The sequence below is a fragment of the Equus przewalskii genome, chromosome 17 (assembly GCF_037783145.1).
Source record: "Equus przewalskii isolate Varuska chromosome 17, EquPr2, whole genome shotgun sequence".
Lineage (NCBI taxonomy): Eukaryota > Metazoa > Chordata > Mammalia > Perissodactyla > Equidae > Equus > Equus przewalskii.
Window position 1 is genome coordinate 45,221,096 of NC_091847.1, and position 21,841 is coordinate 45,242,936.

Below are 21,841 nucleotides of genomic sequence, written 5' to 3' on the forward strand. Positions count from 1 at the left end.
CTTTGCAGCCTAAACACAACAGTAACAATATTTGATAATAATAATTTTTCACAATATTTGAAAATTGACAGCCCGAGGCCAATACAAATCAAAACACCTGTGAAATTACTGAATTTGTCTAACGAAACTGGTGTAATGCTCTCTACTTGTCAGATCTAATTGGTAGCTGAATCACAGAACCAGAGACTTTCAAGGCTATAAATGAGATCGGAGACCAGCTTATCTAACCAATTTTAAATATTCCTTCTTCTATGATGAGTTCCTTTCTCCTCATTGCTCGGTTACTACCTTCAGTTCAGGCTTTCATCATTTCTTTCTACCTCCTCTTCATCAGCCTCCCCGCTGCTGTCTCAGTGCCCCACCCATCTAGCCACTCCTCAACTGTCAAAGACGTCTTTTTTATTCATCACTTTGACCAAACCTCTTTCCTGATGCCTTGGTGATTTCACATCTTATACATTGCAAAAATCTCCTCACCTCAAGCTTTAGAGCACTCCAAGAAGGAGCCTCAGACTTCCTTTTTCTCCTTCAGCTTTCCAACACATGCCTAAATCTCCTGTCACCCAAATTTTCTCAAAGTTCCTCTCATTATAGTTAGTAAAGTTCTTGCCCTTGTTTCTGGGCTTTTCCCAAAGTATCATTTTGCAACTGGAAATTCCCTTTTCTCCCAGCTACTTATGCGATCTCTTTCCTAGTAGTTCAGAAACCCCATTCCTGCCAGACACTCTTCTCAGAAAACTCAGTCTTCTTTGCTTTGGACACTCCCTGCATCTTTTTGCTTCTTTTTCTCCATCCTCCTAAGTTGCATTTTCTTTTAATACACTCATTAAGTGCATCCATTTCATTGAATGAAATTCAATGATTTCACTGAATATGTATATCAGACTGCCCTTTCAGGTACTTTTAGTTTTATTACATTGCTTCTGTGAGACACGTGTAAATAGGTTCCAGTTATCAATTGCTGAGTAACTACCACAATACTTAGTAGCTTAAAACAGCAAACATTTTATTATGTCTTATGAATTCTATAGGATAAGAATTTTAGAAAAGCTCAGCTAAGTGATTCTTCTTCACTTAGTGACAACTAGGATCTCTTCATGGTGTCCAGTTGGTGGTTGGGTGGGTTTGGAGGGTCCAAGATGGCTTTACACATGTATCAGGCATCAGGGATGGCTAGAATGCTGGGATCAGTTGTAGGACTATTGACCCGAGTGCCTATATGTGGCTTCTCCATCATGGCAGCCTCGGGATAGTCAATCCTCTTACATGGCAGCTCAAGGCTGCTGGAGAAAATGTTCCAAGATGCTCAAGTGAAAAGTTTCTCAGGAACTAGCCTTGGAATCTCCAGAACATCACTTCTACAGCCTCCATTGGTTAAGCAAATCATTAAGACTAACTTAAAATAAAGGTGAGGGAAATTAGACTCAATCTCTTGATGAGAAGGATAGCATAGAATTTGCAGCTATCATATATATATTTGACATTTGATAAATGATTTTTGGTTACAATAATGACTTTGATTTTATGAAACAATATTGAAAATAAATACGTTGTATTGATTGTACATGAAACGCATGTTAAGTCAGTAGAATATTCAAATTTAAAAAGTATGTTCCTGCTTTACCACGCTCCCATAATGTGTTCAGCAATTTTTTTTTTTTTTTTTTGGCTAGACAGACTATAATCTTCTTGGAAACAGTGTGTCTTTCATTTTTGTATCCCTAGCAACTGTTTCAGAGCTTGGTACATGGTAACCTCTCAATAAATGTTTGTTCAATTGAATTGAATTGGTCCTGAATTTTGAGGTAGATATGGCCAAGCTTTTGACTTCTCTGAATGTGTTGTAAAGGAAGATGAAAAGGAGCAAGAAAATCCAGCCTAATAAAAGGTAAATCCAACAGGAGGCACTAGTATACATGCCAATTAATACAGACCTAGGAAACACAGGTGACGTACCAGTAAATCTCCATCTTTCTTCATGCAGTAGAATGTTCAAGGGATCATCCATTTAGCATGTCTACGCCCAAATTACTGCATGAGTTGGGTAGCAAACAATTTGGATACTTCTGATAAGTTTTAGTTATTTTGTAGAAAAAGGGAGTAAACAAAATTATTCTATGATGCATCTTTGTCTTTAGAGAAAAACCAAGCTAATAAGACTCTAGCAAGAATCAAAATATTTTTTTCAAATCAAAGCTTTTAATATTACAAAGTAAATTAAAACATTTTTTAAATCTTGGATGGAATTTGTTTCTTTAAACTGTGATCTTGTGCTTCTCTGGTAATTTCAAATCTAAAGACCTCTTGGCTGATGAAACTGTTATATAAGCAGAGGCACCGTTGTTCATTGTGTAATGTGAAAATCAGAAACTCTACTGCAATTCTCTTGTCATGTTGCTGACAGAGAGTTCCAGAATTTTCATTGGAAGGATGAGTATATTTTGTAATTTGTTTTAATCTTGAGGCAATTTTATGAGATTTGTTTCAAATTACTTACTAAATTTATTTTTTCTGCATGTATTAGAAAAAAATCACCTTTTGTTTCCAGAAGTCCTATCTACTTACTACATTTGTTTGTTTCTGCTATTAGAATAAAGCATTTTAAAATTCTTTTAAACAATCACTAGAATTTTACATCATCTCTTCTCATTTTAGTAATATTAGTTGACAATGCTTGGTTAAAGCCAATTTAGGGAATTGTAGTACAAAAATATTGCTGTATATTTTCCATAACATGCTTTCCAATGACTTTTCTGTTTTTGTTTTGCAGACTGGAAAACTAAGGCATAAGATTCTAGAATAACTCACCAAAGTCATTTAAGACAATAGTAGTCCTGGGAAGATTATTACTATTTCCTGATCATTCTGTCTCTTTCTAGATCTCTCTAGCTCTGTTGTCCACCTTTAAATACTTTTTTCAATGTTAATCAATTTAATAGGCCCTTACATTTAATACATTAAGTTTATAGACTCTAGTCTTTCCACTGGAGACTCATTATTCTACTGGTAATTTGTTTTAGTTGCTAGCTATTTCTATATTCCTTGTATTTATTTATAGTTCTTTCTTATTATAAATTATTTCTTTACATACATCCATACAAAATTTGCATATATATGGTTTTTAATGTCCAATTTCACACTCCTTCCCCCTCCCTCTCCCAAGAATTTGGAAGTAACTTAGTTTTCTGCTGATTCTTCCCCTCCATTTGGCAACCATTTTATTTCACTGTTTTTGAAGTGATGCAGTAAGAGAAAAATGGCTGCCTTTTGTTTATTTCCTTGTACATTAACATGATGACATCATCAAAGATATTAGCTAGAATGTACATATCTTTAAGAACCCAGAGGCATACATAAGCCAGGGACGCTCTGTTTTCCTTTTTCTTTTAATGCCCCAAGATTTTGTAGCTTTAGCACAGCTCTTGTGTGCAGAGGAAAAAATGAATATGAGCATTTTGCAACAAATGCATTAAAATGGTGGCATTTGCAACATATCTGAATATTTTTTTCAATGTTAAGAAAAATCCACCGAAAGACTTTTATTTAAGCCATGAAACATTCTAAGTCAATGCTAACCCTACAAAAAAATATTATAAAGACTGATGTTAAATCATCAAGACCGGACTATATAGCCACAATTCCCTATTCTGGCTTAAAATTATTTTTAAAAATTTCAGTTGACACAGAAAATTTTTAAGTTATAATTATTTCCAGAAAATAATTAATTTCAATGGAAAGCTTAAGTAGGTATATATATTTACTATTTTTAAGATTACTGTATTATTTAGAAACACTATTAAAATGTACTATATATCTAACTATACCGAAAATTTGTTTTCTGCTTTTCATTTACAGTGTTTCTGACTTTTCCCTCTGTGCTCTTTGTTACACTTTTCATGTATTTGTCATAAGATTTCCACTGACATTAACAAGCAACAAGCTTTCAATTACCAATTCAATTTAGACAGATTATTAAAGAGATAAGAAATCAATTTTTTTCATCAAATTCCAATAACTAAATGGTTTTTTCATTTGGAAGTCCACAATTTATTTTCAAATTCTGAGAAATAATTTTAGGTAATTATTTTTTTTAATATTTTAGAAAGATAATCTGTGTGTGTGTGGGTATAAATATATATACATGTGTGTGTATATATAGATATATATACAACACATACATATATATGTGTATAGACACATATACACATACTCATATATATGTATATATATTAATTTGATATCTATACATCAGAAAACCCCTGTATATGTTGAGTAGTCATCTCTGAAACTACTTGATAACACTGAAATCAGATAAGGTAAACTGTATGCTTTACTGAGGGAAGCTGTCTAAAATAAGTTACCGTGATTTTAAGAATTAATATGAACCACATGTCCTTCATATCTTTACAATGAAATCTCCATTGTTCTTTTAAGTCAGCTGTTGTAAGAATGTGTCATCTTTTGAGAAGATAAATTAATCATCTTCCTCATTTACATACATCAATAAAAGGGACTCTCCCTCTCATCTACTTTATCAAAAGTAATTAGAATGTCTTTATTTTTATTCATTTATAGTATCTATTAGCGATGGAGATTTTCCTCGAGGAGAGTTTGAGGCAAACAGCCACTTATCCTTTTAGAAAATAACCTCCAAGAAAGAGACACACCAGCCATCTAAAGGTTAAAACACACTGTCAGATTATTCAGTTGAGCCAGGCTCTTTATAACATTTTACAAAAGTACTTTCAGAAAGCAGAAGGTAGGAAACAGCCTTTTGCTAGTTCCCCTTCCTTAAATTATTATTCAGTCTCTTATTAAAATAAAATCTAGTTAACTTCTTTTGAACGTCTGCTCAAACGTTTTCTATAATAAAAAAAATCTTGTGAAGGGATTTCCATAAGTTGTGCTGCGTTAATGACTTAGAGCAGCTTCATAATCTGTTATTCCTTCCTCCTAGCAGACCTCAGCTGATAAAAATATCCATAGACACAGTGAAGTCAGTGGCATGCCTGGCTTTCTCAGACAAAACTCCCATGTGATCACGTATAGGCAGCCTCAGTGAGGCTGATGCCGTGCAGCAAGCAGTAGGTAATGAGGCTTTGTGCAGAGTGAAGCTCTTGTCGCTGAACAATAAAGCATACGGTACCAGCAATAAAACACAGGGCTGGCAAATTTAAGACGATTCCGCTGAACCAGGAAGAACAGTGCCCTCGGTGATGCTGACACATATTCTAAAATGATAATCAATTTATTTTGGATTCTAATGAATAAAGAGTGCAAGGACTAAGACTACAGCTATTTGAACAGGTCAGTGATTTTATAAATTACTCCAAGACTTCCTTCTGTTTGGATTTCAGTTAGGATGGGCTGATGTGTTTTGCCTTAAACAAAAACTTTGCAAGATATTTGCAGTGTGTAATATGAAGGATGCACTTGAATTGACCCAAGGTGATTCAATTGTTGATGTAGTAAGATGTGATAGAGAAAGGTTTATATGATTATAGTAAACTGAAAAGTTATTTATGCTATTTAAAAATTTATGGGTAAGAAAAATTCATCCAATAACTTCTTATCTTCCATATATGCAGAAATAATATAAAGCAGGATACTACTAATAAATAGCTCAAATAAAAAGCTTCAAATTTATTTTTTAAGTACTAAAAAATCCTGTATTGCAATAGTTTACATGTCTTATAAATGGGGTAATATATCACTCAGAATTTATTGATGTCTTTTGGTATACTGCAAGAGGAAGGTTTGGAATATTTAATTATTTAAATAAAAAAATTTTTTAAATAAGAAAATTTTGAAATAATAATGCTAGCTCCTAGGACAATGCATTTAATGCATTTATGTTTAACTATAGTAATATATTACATACCTACATTAATCTGTTGTGTGCCTTTTATTTTTCATGTTCTATTTCTTTTGATAGATGGAAAATATTATTGCATAAAACCTCATTTCATAGATATTATTCACTCACTAATGGACAAAAACAAATTAGCTTAATTTTAAAAAGAAGAATGGATTATGTGGTGATGCCTATTTCCATTGACTTACCGTTTAGAAAAGGAGAATATGTGCTTTCATGTGTATTTATAAAAATATGTACACACATGACCTTCTGTATCTCGAAAATAACCACTTCTTAGGTTTATGAGCAATAGAGAAGTTTATGTTTTAAATGGAGAGACTGTTGTGTGTAGGAAGGCAAGGGAAGAAATAATTCTAGCAGATAATAGCAGAACATTGAACATCTTTGCCAAAGGCAGGCAAGCATTACTGCTACAAGAATCTTTAGATTTAAATACATAGTTTAAGTTCGCTGTATATTTTTACTGCTGTATTGTTTTAAAGGCATCCTGGGACCTAAATTCCTTACAATTAATTTCTTGGACACCATTTAGGATGATCGTCTTTAAGACACCAGGACACATTTAACGTTTTATAGAATTACTATAGTGACTTCATGTATTTGTCTAGTAACTAAAATAAATTTATGCCTGTAAGATGCTGTTTAAACCACAACAAAAAAGAAATACCCCATGTCCCTGATTATGCGTGCAATATGTATTCCCATGGAAAAGAAATAGCTATGTTTCAAAAACAAGAGAAGTTAATGAAAATTTTAAATTGGCCTTCCACATGTATTTAAATGAAGTATTTGACTATTTGGGTTTCCTTGGTTACCATAGTCGCTGCTGACAGCTTCTTTTGGTGGGGAGGAGGGGAAGCAGGACTTTAAAACAAAGGGTTAAAAACACTTCTCCATTAATAGACACGGGGGGCTGTGATGCTGACAGCCGGGTGAAATCCGTGCCCACTCCCCCGCGCGGATTCCGGCTCTCCGGTGATTCAGGTATTCTGGCAGAACTGCGGTTCCACAATTCCTTACCCAGCATTCCGTCTCAGCTGCTGGAGGGCTGCCTGAGCCTTATGCAAATGAGACCAGCTCTGAGGCTTTGACTGCAGAAGCGAGAGGAGGGGGGGCAGAAGGGAGTTCAAAGGTCACAGGGCTGGTGGAAAGCTGGATCAGTTGCCCGAAAAAAAAATGCCCTGGACTCCTCTGCAGCAGTGTTTTGCAGCAGTTAAATGCACTGTGGTTGATTTCTCAGAGTGAAGATTTTACAGCGTATGTGCCGTAGTCGCTTAAAGTGCACGCAGGTACGGTGACAGATTTCATGATGCGCCTGATTTTATTTCCATAAAAGACACTGCTGAGGATTGGCTGTTTTAATTCAATGTGGAAATTGGCAGGGCGTTCTCGGTTTTCAGCATGCCTTAACTAGATTATTAAATCTTCTTAATGTTTTCTCAATTTGAAACATGGGTGTTTTGTTCCAATGGAATAATTTCATGTGAGAAAAAATTGGGTTTGGTCTTCTAAATAATTCCAATTTTTTTGGAAAGTTTCTGATTGCAGAGAGATATCTGGGTTGAAGATTTTAGATAAATATCAGGACTTACAACTTTTAGAGGATTTTCACTTTTTTAAGAAATGTATTTTAAATAAGATCTGGGTTCCTATCCTAAAATTCTTGTGAGGTAACTGGAATTAAATAATGGAGTTCTTTTGTTCATATCCCACACAACGTCATAAGGACAGTTTAAATAAGTTATAATTTCATTTCATTTTAAGAGACGGTTTGGTTTTGGAAGTTTTCATTCTGTGTTTTATTGCTAAACACCTTAGTAGAGAAATAATTTCTTATTTTTGGGTTACATCCTTAAATGCCTCTACTTTCCTATTTGTTATTAATTTGAGGGGGACTTTGTAGACAATGCTGTTTTGGACTCAACATGTTCAACTTCCTATGACTTTTTCCTTTCAGTTGTCTGGATTGTAAAGTGATCCTGATAAATGTCACAGGCAGGATGAAAGTCTTTTTTTTCCATGTACTAAATATCACACTTTTGTAAAATGTGTGATTACATCATAGTAAAGTCTGACCTGTGCCAAACAAATGTGTACTCCCTTTTATTGTTCATATTGCTTTTTTATTTAGAAAACGTATTTTAAATAAACTTAAAGCAGCATTATCAGACTACGTTTATCCATGTCGTTAAAATTTTTAAATCTATCAATTCAGCAGTTACATTGTTGATGGGAAGAAATGTTATTTTAATTTGCATCAAGTGCGCATCTGTCTATATTACAGGTTGTATGTGCATGAAAGTATGTTTGAAAGATGAAGAGGCAAAATAATGTTTAGTCATGAAATTACCACTTTATGCTTTTATATTTGCATAAGATATTTAGAAGTGGGTTTTATGAAGCTTCCATACAAAGAGCTGGTAGATGTTTAGATAAACTTAATTACTTTCTTTACACTGAAAAGAGGGTGTTAATTTTATTATAATGATTAAGACTTGGTAGTTTGGCAACAATATCTTTTATTTAAAAATGAGGGGTGGAGTGGGTGGAGGGCGGACTGGAACAGGAGGATGGCCTCTTCAGTGAAGGACAGTTATTTCAAATATTTCTGAAATCACTCTGTAGCAGTCATTCAGGGCCGGATTCTCGCCCTTTATCACTCTGTGGGGACATTATGACATTTATCCAGGATCCTGAGATTACTTTAGGAAAAGAAATTCATGTTTTTTAGGCGAGTTTTTCAAAAATGCAAACACTGCTATTTTCTTCTAAGCTCTCTCTTTTGAAACTTCCAGTAATAACTGCAGCTTAAAGATAGTATATTTTAAACAGTTTCCTTCTTACGTTGAATGAAATATGTTGTCTCTTGTTCAAACAGCATATTTTTATGTATTAATGTATATTAACATATACATTTATATATATGAAATTTGTTAGAAATATGTACGTATACATACATTTTATATATGTATATATTAGATTATATATAATAATACTTTTAAAACAGCCAAATAAAGTCTTTCTTGTGGTCAACCATATTTATTCCAATAATTTTGACAAAAAAATTTTTCCTTTTACTTTTAACTCAGGTTGCGCCCATAGTTTGCATCTACTAGCATCTGTGTGTGTTCTAAGAGCATAGGAAGGAGGAAAGAACTGTTTAAAATTCATTCGGGCAGTCCAATACTATTAACTTTGTAAATGCAACTGCTACCAGTTAGCAAATTCTGAATATAGAAATAAAAACAGTGTGGGCAGAGAAGGAGAGCCTGTGACGGTTTTTGGAGAAAATGTGATAATAGACAAATGTGAAGTAAAGAGAATTGTTGTGCTTCCGCGGCCCACGAGAGAGCTATATATGTCCTGCAGCAAATTTATGGCTTTGAATATCTTGGATAATTTATGTCTGTATGCAAATTCACTCAAAACTTTGAAGTCTTTTTTGCATTAGCTGGAGCCATACAACTTCCATACAGATCTCAGCAGCATATGTATAGTAAGTTCATGGTCTGGATTTTTAAATATGTATAGAAAAATGTATTTGTGTAAATGCAATTCAAATCAAATTTGGAAAGTACAAGAGTAAATAGTCATGTGAAAACAAGTCATTGAAGGGTATGCAGTCAGTGTACTTGAAGAAATAGCGTTATATCACACTTCAAAGGAATCTTTAAGAATTTTTCAAAAATGAATTTCCTGCTTTCTGATTACCAGTCTGTCTTTGTCATCGCTTGAAACGAGAGACCATATTGTAAGCTTGGAAAAGATTTTAGGGCAAACATGTTGTACTCGGTCTAGCAGTATGGAACATGGTCTAAAATCTACAAATAACTGTTGTCATCTCAAAATCACATGTGTAGGCTTTAAGTTGTATTGTCACTGCATTTGTCCTTCTGAACTTCTGGTGCCTATGAAAAAGAGAAAAGAACAAAATTAGTTATAATATATAGAACGAAAATGCTCAAAATAATTGAGTATTGAAAACAATCACATTTCTCTCTTTATTTTAACCTGGCATTTCTTAAGAAACAATCAAAACAAATGATTGCATTTTTATCATCTATTTTGGAATTTAAATAGAGTTGATCAATTTAATTGAAAAGTGTAAGTACAATTGTACTTATAAAAATGTAAAAAAGCAAAATGATTTTAAAGATCTTATTTTCATTTCGTATTATTAAACTCATACCAATGCTATAGTAATACTTTGTCTAGAGCAGTTAGAAAGTAATCTGTATTAAATAAACCAGTTTTCCAAATAGGTAAAGTTTGTAACTTTTATGGCTAGTTTTTTTAAAATGTTAATTGCTTTCACAGAAGCAAAATATAGTACATATCATTCTGCCTTGTGGACCGAAGTGGAAATCAGGTTAGGCTTTTCTTCATGGCATAAGAATCATTGTTCCCAACATTACATTGACTTATTGCAAAAGATAAAACCATTTTTCAACTGTTCCCCAACACCAAATGGTGTGCCCATCATATGCTTTTTGTATATAATTTTATATGATTGTTATAATTTTACTCTCTCCTTTCTCATGTTAATATTTATTATTTTTTAGTGCAGTTAATAATTGCTCCTTTACTGACAGCAAATCAAAAATCAAGTTTATGCACTTTGTTTTACATTAAATTCTAAATCATTTAGACTTTGGTGGGCAAAGGGAGAAAGATAAACATCCCTCCATACTTCTCCTATGTACTGAACTTCTGACACAAGCATATACATAGTATATTGAGCACAGGAACATAGAACATAAACAAAATTTATCTAAGTTTTTCCTATGTTAAGGATATTGAAAATCATGTTCAAACTCTAGATAAATGAGAAATTGTTTTTATTGCTACAATGAGAATCTGTCATGTTGAACCATCAACAGGAATTTGAAATTACTTTGTTTAATAGGGAAATGAGGAATCTCTTAGAGGTATGACAAAGAAAACACACAGACCAATTTTTTGTGGCATTTGACTGATCGTTGGTGTCATATACCTATTCTTGCCGATTTCAGGTGTTATAGCCTATTTCAGTCTCAAATCCTTGGGGCTTTGAGATTCCCCACCTCACACCACCATGCTAGCTAGGAAGAGTTGTTACTTGGGCAATCCTTTACCTCCATGCAAGCTAATGAATCCCCATATTCATTTAGGAATGCATTTAGCCATTCGTGTGTGTGTGTGTGTGTGTGTGCATGCATGTCACAAACAAGGAAAGTAAGACAACTGAGCCGTCAATCCCTATTTCTCTGAAAATTCACTAATGCAATGTACGTGTTAAAATACACAGGGTAGTTAATACCATACTTGCCAATAGGTGTTCTCATACACTCTGAAGAAGTTGGAAGATCTGAAGGAATGTTGGTTCCATGAACTTAGTGTCAAAAGATACTCTGTAAGAATGAGAATTAGTCCAAAGTATTGGTCCTCTTTTGCCCATTAGCTTTTTAAAATGCCTGAGAACTATTTTAACAAACCTGTGTAACTTTGTTTAATACAATAAAACTTTGTAAATTTAGGGCAATTCATGAACAACTAAGAAAAATACTGTATAGCGTTTTCTTGATGGATAAGTGCTTTTGTTATGTCGTTTATTGGGTATGTGAGTTCAAACTATATCATGGAGTGTGAAGAGGCTGAATAAGACAGTGTTTAGGAGGTTCAAGTTCCATCCCTGGTGTCACTTCCAAGACATGTGCTGCCACTTACAATCCATGTGGCCTTTTACATGGTACTTGAGATCTGTAAGCCTCATCTTCATCTGCAAAGTGGGGATAATTATCTCTATATCAGAGGGTTTTTATGAAAATCAAATGGCATAATGCATGTCTGGCACATAAAAGAGCATCAAAAATGATAGCATATGTTACTATTTTTCAACCCATAGGAGTTGATACCCTGGTGGTGATAAGGCAAGTTCAGCTGAAGCCCGTAGGTATAGAGAATCTTGATGAAACATGTTAGATTTCAATGGATGAGGCTGAGCAGTGTTTTCCCAAAATAGAAACCCATGAAGAATTTTTTGGTGATCATATCAAGGTAGTAGTACTGAGCACTGATACCTTCTGCTCAGGTGGGGCAAGTGGAGAAGGCAGTCACCATAGTCATCAACGAGCAAACTGTGTGTGGCTTTATGGATACCTTGAATCTTTCCAACTTGAAGCACAATCTCCACAAAATCCTCAGATGTGGTTGGGCAATAGGTACTTTTCTGAGCTTTCATTTAATTCCTTTATTGCTTTTAAATTTTTCATCTTTGTGCCTTTGCTCTACTATTTTTTCATTTCCATGTTGACTTTCTACAATTAAAGTGTTAGTTATTAATCTCTGCTCCATCCAGAGGTCCTGTATCATCCGTAGACTACGGACTTTTCAATTACAGAGGCAGCCTGTCACATATTACATACCCAAGAAAGGTTTGTGGAGCCAATGCTGTTATGGAGCATAAGGAGTCTAATTCTTTTTTTTTTTCATTTTTGTTTATGCACAGAATATATATTTAGGATGAACTACTGGGAAGGGTAACTGGAAAACACGGATGGGAACATCACTTTCTCTTTGGTACCTTTGAATTTTTTGTCATGAATGTGTATCAAGTAGTAATCATATTATTAAAATAACCTAAGATTACAATCCATAGAAAGCAAGGAGAAAGAGGCTCTATCATATGAGATCCTAAAGTCCAACAAGAATGTAATTGGAGGAAAATATATAACTGTAAATATCTCCAATATTAAGTAGGATTAAAGATAAAGAAATGGTGTATATGTTAACCAAAAACAGCAACATTTCACAGTCCCTCTCCCTAAAAAATACTTGGAAGACTGAATATCTCAAAATAATGAAATAAAAAACAAAGGAATGAGAAAGGATACATAAATCCAAAAATCTTTTCTTTTAAAAGATCAATAAAATAGAATTAAATCCTCATGAGCCCCATTAAGCAAGAAAGGAAGAAAAATATTCATTATTAAGAATGTCTCTACATTTCTTTCCTCTTCTAATTCTCTCCTCCTGCCTTGTTCCTTATACAGCTTGCTCTTTCAATACTTTCCCCATCTCTCACCTGTTCTAATATAGTCTGTCACTCTCTACTCATTGGTGGATTTCTTTAGCTTATAAAAACGCGTTAGCAACCAAAGTTAGAAAACAGCTTTCACTCAATTCCACACACCTACCCCATTTCCTTCTCTTCACTGCCAAACATCTGTATAGAGTATTCTAATTTGGCAATATTTTTCAAACTGCAAGTCATGAGCCATTAATAGGTCATGAAATCAAATTTAGTACTTCACAACCAATATTTTAAAATATGAGATAGAGTAAATGTTGCACTTAACCTTGGATAAAAATTATTTCATGTAACATGTTTTTATCTTATCATACATAGTAAGGATACATATTGTTTTGTAAATCTTTTCTTTCAGTTATATACTGCGTTTCATAATTTTAACATGCACATCTTTTCATATTTTAACATTAAAGAGTTTAATTCTACTTAAAGGCTTAAAAGTACTAATTTATCTGAATCATGAAACAATCTCCAGGTCATAGATTTGTTGATATTTTAAACTTCCTCTGTATCATAATGATATTTAGAAATATTGCAGAAATTGATTTAGTCACAAGGTTTTTCAAAAGAAATTTAGAAAATATATCTACATTTTTAACTTAAAATTTATTTTAATAGTAGCATACCTAGCAGTACTTTCTGATAATATACATTGGTAACAAGTGTTGGATAAATTGGTGGGGAGAAATATGACTCTCTGCTTTTGTGAATTTGTCTGAATGGTGAAATGTCTCTAAATAGTGGGTTTCCAACTTTTAAAAGATTGTATGAGTTTGGTGTGACTTACTTCTATTGTGAACCAGTTTTAATCTGTGCCAGTAGAACATTCACTGAAACTTGAAAATCCAGGTATTTAATCTTACACTCTGTATTATTTTTACTAATTGCCTCTTAATACAATGTCAGCTGCAGGTTGAATAACTATTGTTCTCTGCCTTAGATAGTAAAAATCTATATCTTGCCTAAGGTGGTGATTCATTTTAAAGAACGTCCAAAGTACTTCTTTTGACTTATTCTAATTTTTTAAATCTCCTTTATTTTCCACACGGTGTCATTGGCAGGATCCCAGTTCTTGGATGGGTATGGTTCAGAAGCTTGGCCATATTTTATTCTGATGTCCACTTTAGAGTACTCCAGGAGTACTTTCATGGCTTTCAAAGTTCTTTTCCCTTCAGACTATTCTGATGATTCTTCTGAAGGAAAAGGATATCATATCTATAAAATATCCTTTGATCTACACTGGCTAGTCTACTTTATTATTTAATCAGAAACTTTCTAAAAGACTAAAGAGAAACTTCTTAAGTGCTAAAGAGAAAAAAAAAATGTTATCTTCCAGTGCTTCAGTAATAATTCTGAATTCTTCTATGTCTGCGTGGTCTTTTTTTTTCCCCTTAATTGTGGTAAATGTTGCCAGTCATCAAAGAAATTAGGCTAAGTACTGTTCTTTAGTCTTAATAGAAAGCATATAAAATAAATTTTTCATTGGTACTTTTGTTGTTAGAGTAGGAAAAATAGGCTTACAACAGGCACTTGATCAATTTTCAATGGTTTTAAAAGCCTTCTCATGTTCTTGATTGGTTTTCTCCGCTCTTGCTAACTAAAAGAGCATCCTGAAAGTTAACTTTAGAGAAGGACTTTTGGCTCCCAGCCCGTATGTATTCTATTCTACCATGTTGCCAAATACAAGCAGTGATCAATCTTTAGGGTTAAGCGGGATTAGAAACCTAGTTCTGGCTTTCTTATATGGATACTAATCCCAATGGCAGGTAACATGGAAAACATCGTGGGGACCTCCCGGGCAGAAAGAGTCATAATGAACCCCGTTATCATTCGTAAGTGGAGTAGCCGTCTTTCCCTTTATCAGCAGGACATAAATCAATTTAGCCTCTGCAGTTTGTTCACAGTGAGGGCAGAGGGGATGGACAGTTAGAGGCACCAGCCTTTGGTAGAGGCCATGGCTTTTATCATTTACCACCAGGTAGTAGGAGCTGCATTGCATTACAGCCTATTCTTACTAGTTATGCCCTGCCCCTTATTCTGATAGAAGTGGAAACTGAGACCCAGAGAAGTAATCCTCTTACTGAAAATTAGGCCACTTGTTAGTCGCTAATCCAGGATTAGACTCCAAATTGATGACCATTCATTTACTGAGCAGGCACTGGAGTACAGATTCAGTCCATGAAGAAGCTTATCGTCAAGTGTGAGAAAATGTCCAGTAAACCAGCAATTAAAATATTGTATATGTAATAAGTGCTGACAAATGCATCAAGGTCATGTAACCCAGTGTGGCGCTGTTCAGGAAATATTTCTTGGAGAAATTTTGGGTCAGGCCTTGTGGGCAAATGATCTAGGTTTCTGAAATCTCAGTTTTCTTTGTTAAAATTCCCTTGCAGGGTTTGGAATAAGATTACAGAGAACATGTACAAAATGTCTGGCTCATAGTAGGTGCTCACGAAATGCTGACTGGTATTATTATAAATGGAACAAGACAATCTTACTACCTTTTAGGAAAGACAGACCCTGTGTTTGGGAAAGTGTAGCTCAACCTAGAACCGTGCTAGTCAAGCATTCAGCAAGCCACGAAGTTACAGGTGAGGCCAGGTTTTGGTAGTTGTAGAGTAGTACATCACAGCCAAGAGAGCACTGAAGAAAGGAACCCTTAAAAATTGGTAGGGAACGTCCCCAGGAGATGCAGTAGACCCTTTGGCACACATGGCATAAGAAACAGGGAGCCGGAAACAGCCCTGCCCTCGGAAGTGGATGATCCTGGTGGTAAAAGGAACAGGAAACAACAGATTCTCAAGCTTCTTTGGTACTTTGAACTAATGTGTTCACAAAGAACCATTTCTCCAAGTTCTGGCTAGCCACCATAGCTGGGGAATGGTCTAAATCACCAGAGCAGAGGTTCTTAACCAGAGAGTCCACGGATAGAGGGCATGCATTCGTGTTTATGTGCACTTTTTTCTGGGGAAAGCATTCAATTCTTTCATCAAATTCTCAAACTGCAAATCATCAAGCAACAAAAATGCTGAAATCCAAAGTACACAAAGTAACTCAGACTTGAATTCAAGGTCACCAGCAACTCTGGCACAAGGAATTCATACATAATTGAGGAACCCTCCAATCATTTCTCCAACAAAAATATTCATTAGACAGGAGTGCTTCCAGGGTTCTTGGCTTAAGCAGACACCTGGACAAGAGAGGTGTATTTGGCTGACTTGCACTTCTTACATTGGCAAGCCACCAGCAGCATTTTTCACATTGGTGGTGCCCCATGGAAACACCTTGCAGTATTTTACCTTGTGAAATCATTGCCAAATTCCTATCCTCTTGGCGGCAGATATGTTAATTTCTTGCCAAATGGGTTAAAGCAGAAATGGCCCTCTTATTGTGAGAGAAGATATCTCCCTTTTTAAAGAGAAATGCATAAACATTCTGAGAACGTGGGGAGTGCAAAGGGTGCAAGGCATTAAAATCTGATGCCTTCTTCTTAGAATTATGATTATCTTATTTAGCAGAGACTTTAGCGTATAGTCAGTGTTTGATTAACATGATAGTGTAAGGGCATTAGTGGTGTCAGTGTTAGGGCAGAACATCACAGGTTACTCAAAATCATGGTTTAAAAAAATTGAGGACGAAACGAATTTAGCATAAACTAACTTAGTTAAAATTGTATCCCAATGTTTATAAACACATCTGGATAACAAAAGATATCACACCAAAAATAAAAGTAACACAGTATAGTGGGTTTTTAGCTAAGCTCTCCTTTATTAAATATTGGAATAAAACCTGTACACAATCAATTAAGCAACTGTCCTCTTCATCCTCTCTCTGGTCCAGTAGACAATCTGGTTGATGAAGTGTGACATTGTGAATTATCTTGCTTTTGTCAGCTAAGCTTTTCCCACCTGTTATCACAGATGAGCCACACACCAGTATTTTCATCGGCTTGTTTGTGATGCCTCTCATCTCATCATTTGAATTTGGTGAAGAAACCAGAAGATACATCAAAATTGCTTTCCATTCTGAGTGAAAGCAAAGAAGAGTAAGCTTCTTTTCTATGCAACTTAGTCCTGATATTGGTGTTTCCTGGGCCTGGGGCCCATTGCTGATTGAAGCAAGTAGCCTTACCGTATCAAAGTTGTTGGAATAGAACTTTATCATAGTTTCTGAGCTTTTTGTGCCTGCTGGAAGAATTTGATGAGGACGTAAAATAAATGATTTTCCTCTTGGCAAATCATGAAGAAATGTCCTCCGTGTCATGTTGTAACGCAAGTTGTTTAATATGCCCCCTTGATGTATGCCATGTCACCAAGGTGGAAGGGTCTTTGTTAATGACCCTTGCATTTAAAGATTACTCATGCTTTGATTAATTACAAAACTAGCAAGGAAGCAATGCAAAGGATAATCCCAAGCTCCCAGTAAAAGTGAACAGAGGGGCTCAACTAGCCTCCCTTTGTTCCTGAGAGAGTAGCACATAAGGCTCCTGGTTGATCTAAGCAGCCTCCAAAGAATAAGGACCTACCGGGTCAAATGAACCAGGAACTCACAGCTCACCATCCTTTTTTTCATCAGGCCAGGGAAGAGCCAACATCTCACTAAACAGACCTCCTCATTACCATATAAGAAAATTCTTGCCAAGACAAAGTTACTTTCTTGCATCAGTGATAGTCCATGCCTGCCCTTAACCTATTACCAACCAACCACCCCTCATCTTTTTTCAATTGTTAGTAAACTCATGATTCACTCTAATGCCCTCACATGTTTTACTCACTGGGTTTCACCTGATTGGTAAAGGACAGGAATATTCATGTATGGTAGTTCCAGTTGGTAGATGGCTTTTCTCTTGTAGATGTTTTTGTTGATTTCACAATTCATTTGTTTCTCATCAAGAGCCAAGAGCACCAGTTATGGTTGTTAGAGGAAATGCAGGATGCCCAGTTAAATTTGAATTTCAGGTAAACAACAAATAATAAGTAAAAGTGTGTCCTGAATGTTATTTATTTTTATCTAATTTAAATTTAACTGGGTGTCCTGTATTTTTATTTGCTAAATCTGGCAAGCGTAAAGTGGTTCTTCTGCAAATCAGGTAACTTGCTCCACAGAATTCAGGGATTGATGATACTCTTAAGGCATATTTTCTATGCTCATCTCCTTACAATAGATAGCAAAGCTTAGGAAATAGGGACAATGTAAGAAGAAAAAACATTAGATGAATATAAATAGGATAGTGAAAACCCATTGAGTTATCTACGAAAGTTGCAAAATTTTTAGCCTGTCAAAAGAGAGTGATATAAACAAGATTCCAACAAATACCCAAAGCTTAGCTTCAGCCATTCTTCAAAAGACGTTAAAATGTTCACTTTAATCCAACTTCTTGATTTGGAATTGTAGGGGAGGAAGACAGTTCTTCTACCCTCTAGGTCCCTCTGGCTGGGCTATGAATTAAATTGACATGAGACAGAATAACAGGTGAAAATCAAACAAAGCTTTATAACGTGTATACATGGGAGAAACTTGGGAAAACTGAGCAACTTGGCCATCTGGCCAAAGCTGCCACCTTAAATATCATCCTCAGCTAAAGGCAAAGGAGGATGTTGGGGGTAGTGGCTTAGGAGTTCAGAGGAGAGGAAGACAATTTACATGGAGATCGAAATGCAAGTGTTAAACAAGTTTTACTGGGCCCAAAATGGGCTTGTTGGCGCCTTTCTATCACATCTATTTTACATTATACTCTTATCGTACTAGGTGCTAACTGGAGCAGGCCTTCTAGGCTAAATTCTTTTAGGCAGTTTTGGGAATGTTCTTCCTGAGTGTTCTGAGCCTTTCTTGTCTTCAGCTCAAAATAATCTGCATACGAGTGGTGCATCTTGGGGCCACCTGCCCTGAACCCCATCAGTATTCTTAGCCAAACTCTCCCACTTATCTTCACTCTACATCCTTCTGGCTTTTGATACTTTTCCTTTGGGCTCATCGTTCTCTTTGCTTTTGCAATAGGCCAGAAATATATTAAATAAAATAATTGTACTTATAACCATAGAACAGCTAGTGTAGTTTATCAGTATTTTTTTGAGAAGAGAGGTGGAAACACATACTTTTATACTATTTTTTCATTAAATGTGCTCAGAGGCTCCTGGGCAGTGGTTATGTCTTACACAAATATGGAATACATAAATAGTAATACATTAATTAAGAATAACAGATATCCAAAATCACAAGAGGTTTATTGGAGTTTTAAAATAAAGTGGTTCTTAATTAAATTTGACAATAGAAAGGGCACGTGGTTATGGGGAAAGAGGAATCCCAAGCTGAGAAGTTGGCCAAGTGGTGAATGCATGGACTATATTAATAAATGAAAAAAAAAGATGAATCAGTGTTAGATAAGGAGAGAATATTGGCTTGGAAATGCAATTGAACTTATCGAAGCCTCTGGGTGAGATTCTCTGGAGTGGTACGTAATTGGGTGGCTCCCTGCCTACTGGCCATGTAGTTGAGTAATCAAGGGGCCAGCACCTGACCAAGATGGGCCAAAAAAATTGCTCACTCCTTGGAACATTAAATTTGAACTGCGAGACAAAGAGGGAAGTTGCTGGACTTAAACCTGGTAACAGTGGTGCTCTTGAGAAAAGATACAGGTGTTTCTGCAGCTGTAACCCTAGAAACTGTCCTAATTCGTGCATTTCCTCAATTTTGGATTTCAGCTCCATCTTAGATTGCATGAACTAGTTTAGTATTTTTCCAACAGATGTCTTTGTGCTTAAGTTAGCTAGAATTGGCTTTTGGGTTGCTTGCAAGCAAAAAAGTTGTATGACGTTTTGAGGTCAATTTTATCTCTCATTTTGATTCTCATTCAATCAAATATGCCAGATATTTTGTTAGTCGGGAGAGAAAGAGTGGTGAATGAGATGAACATGATTCCTGCTTCATGGATCTTTCATTCTAGGAGAGAAAACAGACACTGATAAGGTAATTAAAGTATTGAAATGGAAGGGTTTTATTCATACATTGAACAAATATTTATTGAGCACCTATTATATATAAGGCACTGTTTGTTCTAGACCCCTGGAACATCAGTGAAGAAAACAAAGATACCTGCCCTTGTATCTTTTAGCAGGGGGTAAAAACAATAAGTAATAAACATAGAAATACAGAAATAGATAATATGGATTTAGAAGGTGGTAAATGCTATGGGAAAAGAAATTAGAAAGTAGACCAGAAGAAACAGTATATCAGCAAGCCTAGAGGCCAGAGGGAAATGGCAGATTGGAGAAACTGAAAGATTATTAAAGCTGAAATACTGACAAGAAGGCCAGTGGCTCAAAATGAAGATGAAGAGGTTAGCCAAAGTAGATTGTTAAGGACTTTCTAAGCCATTTTGAGGATTTTGAACTTTATCCTAAGGCAATCCAAAGCTACTTAAGAGTTTCAAGCTATAGACTGACATGATCAGATTTGCATGTTAAATTTATCGTTCTGCCTGCAACCTGGAAGACACATTGAAAGCAAACTGTAGTGGATGGGAGAGAGTAATTAGGAGGCTCTTGTCATAGTCCAAGTGAGAAATGGTGATGCCCTTGACTAGCATGTGTTTCATCAATTGGAAAACAGTAGTTGCGTTAAAATGGCTGTTACCAAAGATTAGAGTTTCAGCTTCTCATATTTAGGCTTAATTAATGCCTGTCCAGATTTATCTTTTGTTCTCTGGGCTTTGATGCTATGAAAATTCAGTTTGAAATGTTGATCATTTTTTCATTGGCTTCATATCTACCAAGTTTAATTATGCTTCATCTTTAGGAACAAAAATATACTAAGTGGATATTTAAGAAGCTATGGCAGCCATAGGACAGGCATTCATTCTACTCACTTGTATCTGTACCTAACTAGTCACATATTATCCTCAAATTCTGAAAGAACCAATGCAGGATACAAGCAAAACAAGTATGTACAACTTCTTTATTAGCAGGGCCTTCTCCGTAAATTCTTGTATTCTTTCTTCCCTAGTGAAATAGTCAGATGATGCAGGAGAAAACCACATGCTCCCTTTACCATTCCACTATTAGGTCTAGATCAAGGTATACTTTATACTGGTAAACTGTGAGTCATTTGGCCCTCATAATTTGTTATGACATCTTGTTATGCTCACAAAACAGTTTTTTAAGGCAGTGAAACTGGACAGGTATTATGTTTGGTTGCTGCACAAGCAATTTAGCACTTACCCAGTTTCATGGGTATGTGTTAAAGTTATGCCACCATGTAATTACTTAAATTTTTAATCTCCAGCTTAGATACTAATCCCACCCTAAGTGGTCAGTTCCTTCTTTCCTTTGACTTGGGTCTGGCTCAGGTTCTTTCAGTCCCAAAATGTAGACAGAAATTACATCCTACTTTTAACTCCATTATTTCAAGTCTTGCCAGTCCCAAATGGAATAACAAAAGGAAAAAGAGATTTTTCAATTCCCTTATCATCCCTCCAAAAATTTTCCCTCTCATTCTTGAGGAAGTGAGAAAGGAAGAGAAGAACACCAAGTACGACCTTTCGCCGTGTTGAAACATGGTTCTCTGTGGCCCAATTGAGTGTCTTTGATTCTTGAGAAATCCGCCTTTCCTAAGAAAGCTGGGGGAGGAGAGCTGGGAAATGGAGCTGAAGGACATGGTTTTTAACTGTTCCCATCGCAATAGCTTATTATAAAAATGTACTTTTTAAACATGGGTTTCCATCTTGTATTACTTTGTGTCTTGGAGTCTCTCCCTCATGAATTACTTTGCATCTGGTTTGAAGTGAACCATTTTAAAATTTATATCCTGTCCTACTTTTATTTCAAGAACTTTACTTAAAATATCATTTTTCTCTTCGCCCTGCTCAGATATACATGAACATTTTATGCATTTCACAC

General features: G+C 35.3%; 1 protein-coding gene across 5 annotated transcripts in view; it reads left to right on the plus strand.

Annotated features, from left to right (window-relative positions):
- The window catches only part of CSRNP3 (cysteine and serine rich nuclear protein 3), a 186,045-nt gene that overhangs the window by 90,718 nt on the left and 73,486 nt on the right, over positions 1-21,841 (plus strand). The window contains exon 1 of one of the 5 annotated variants that reach the window (XM_008535622.2): positions 4,883-5,307. The exons of 3 other annotated variants lie outside the window; for them this stretch is intronic. The gene's annotated coding sequence lies outside the window, so the exon portion shown is untranslated. Of the gene's footprint in view, positions 1-4,882; positions 5,308-6,947; positions 7,168-21,841 lie in introns of those variants that run through there. One more of the 5 variants, XM_070581510.1, reaches the window with a different exon arrangement.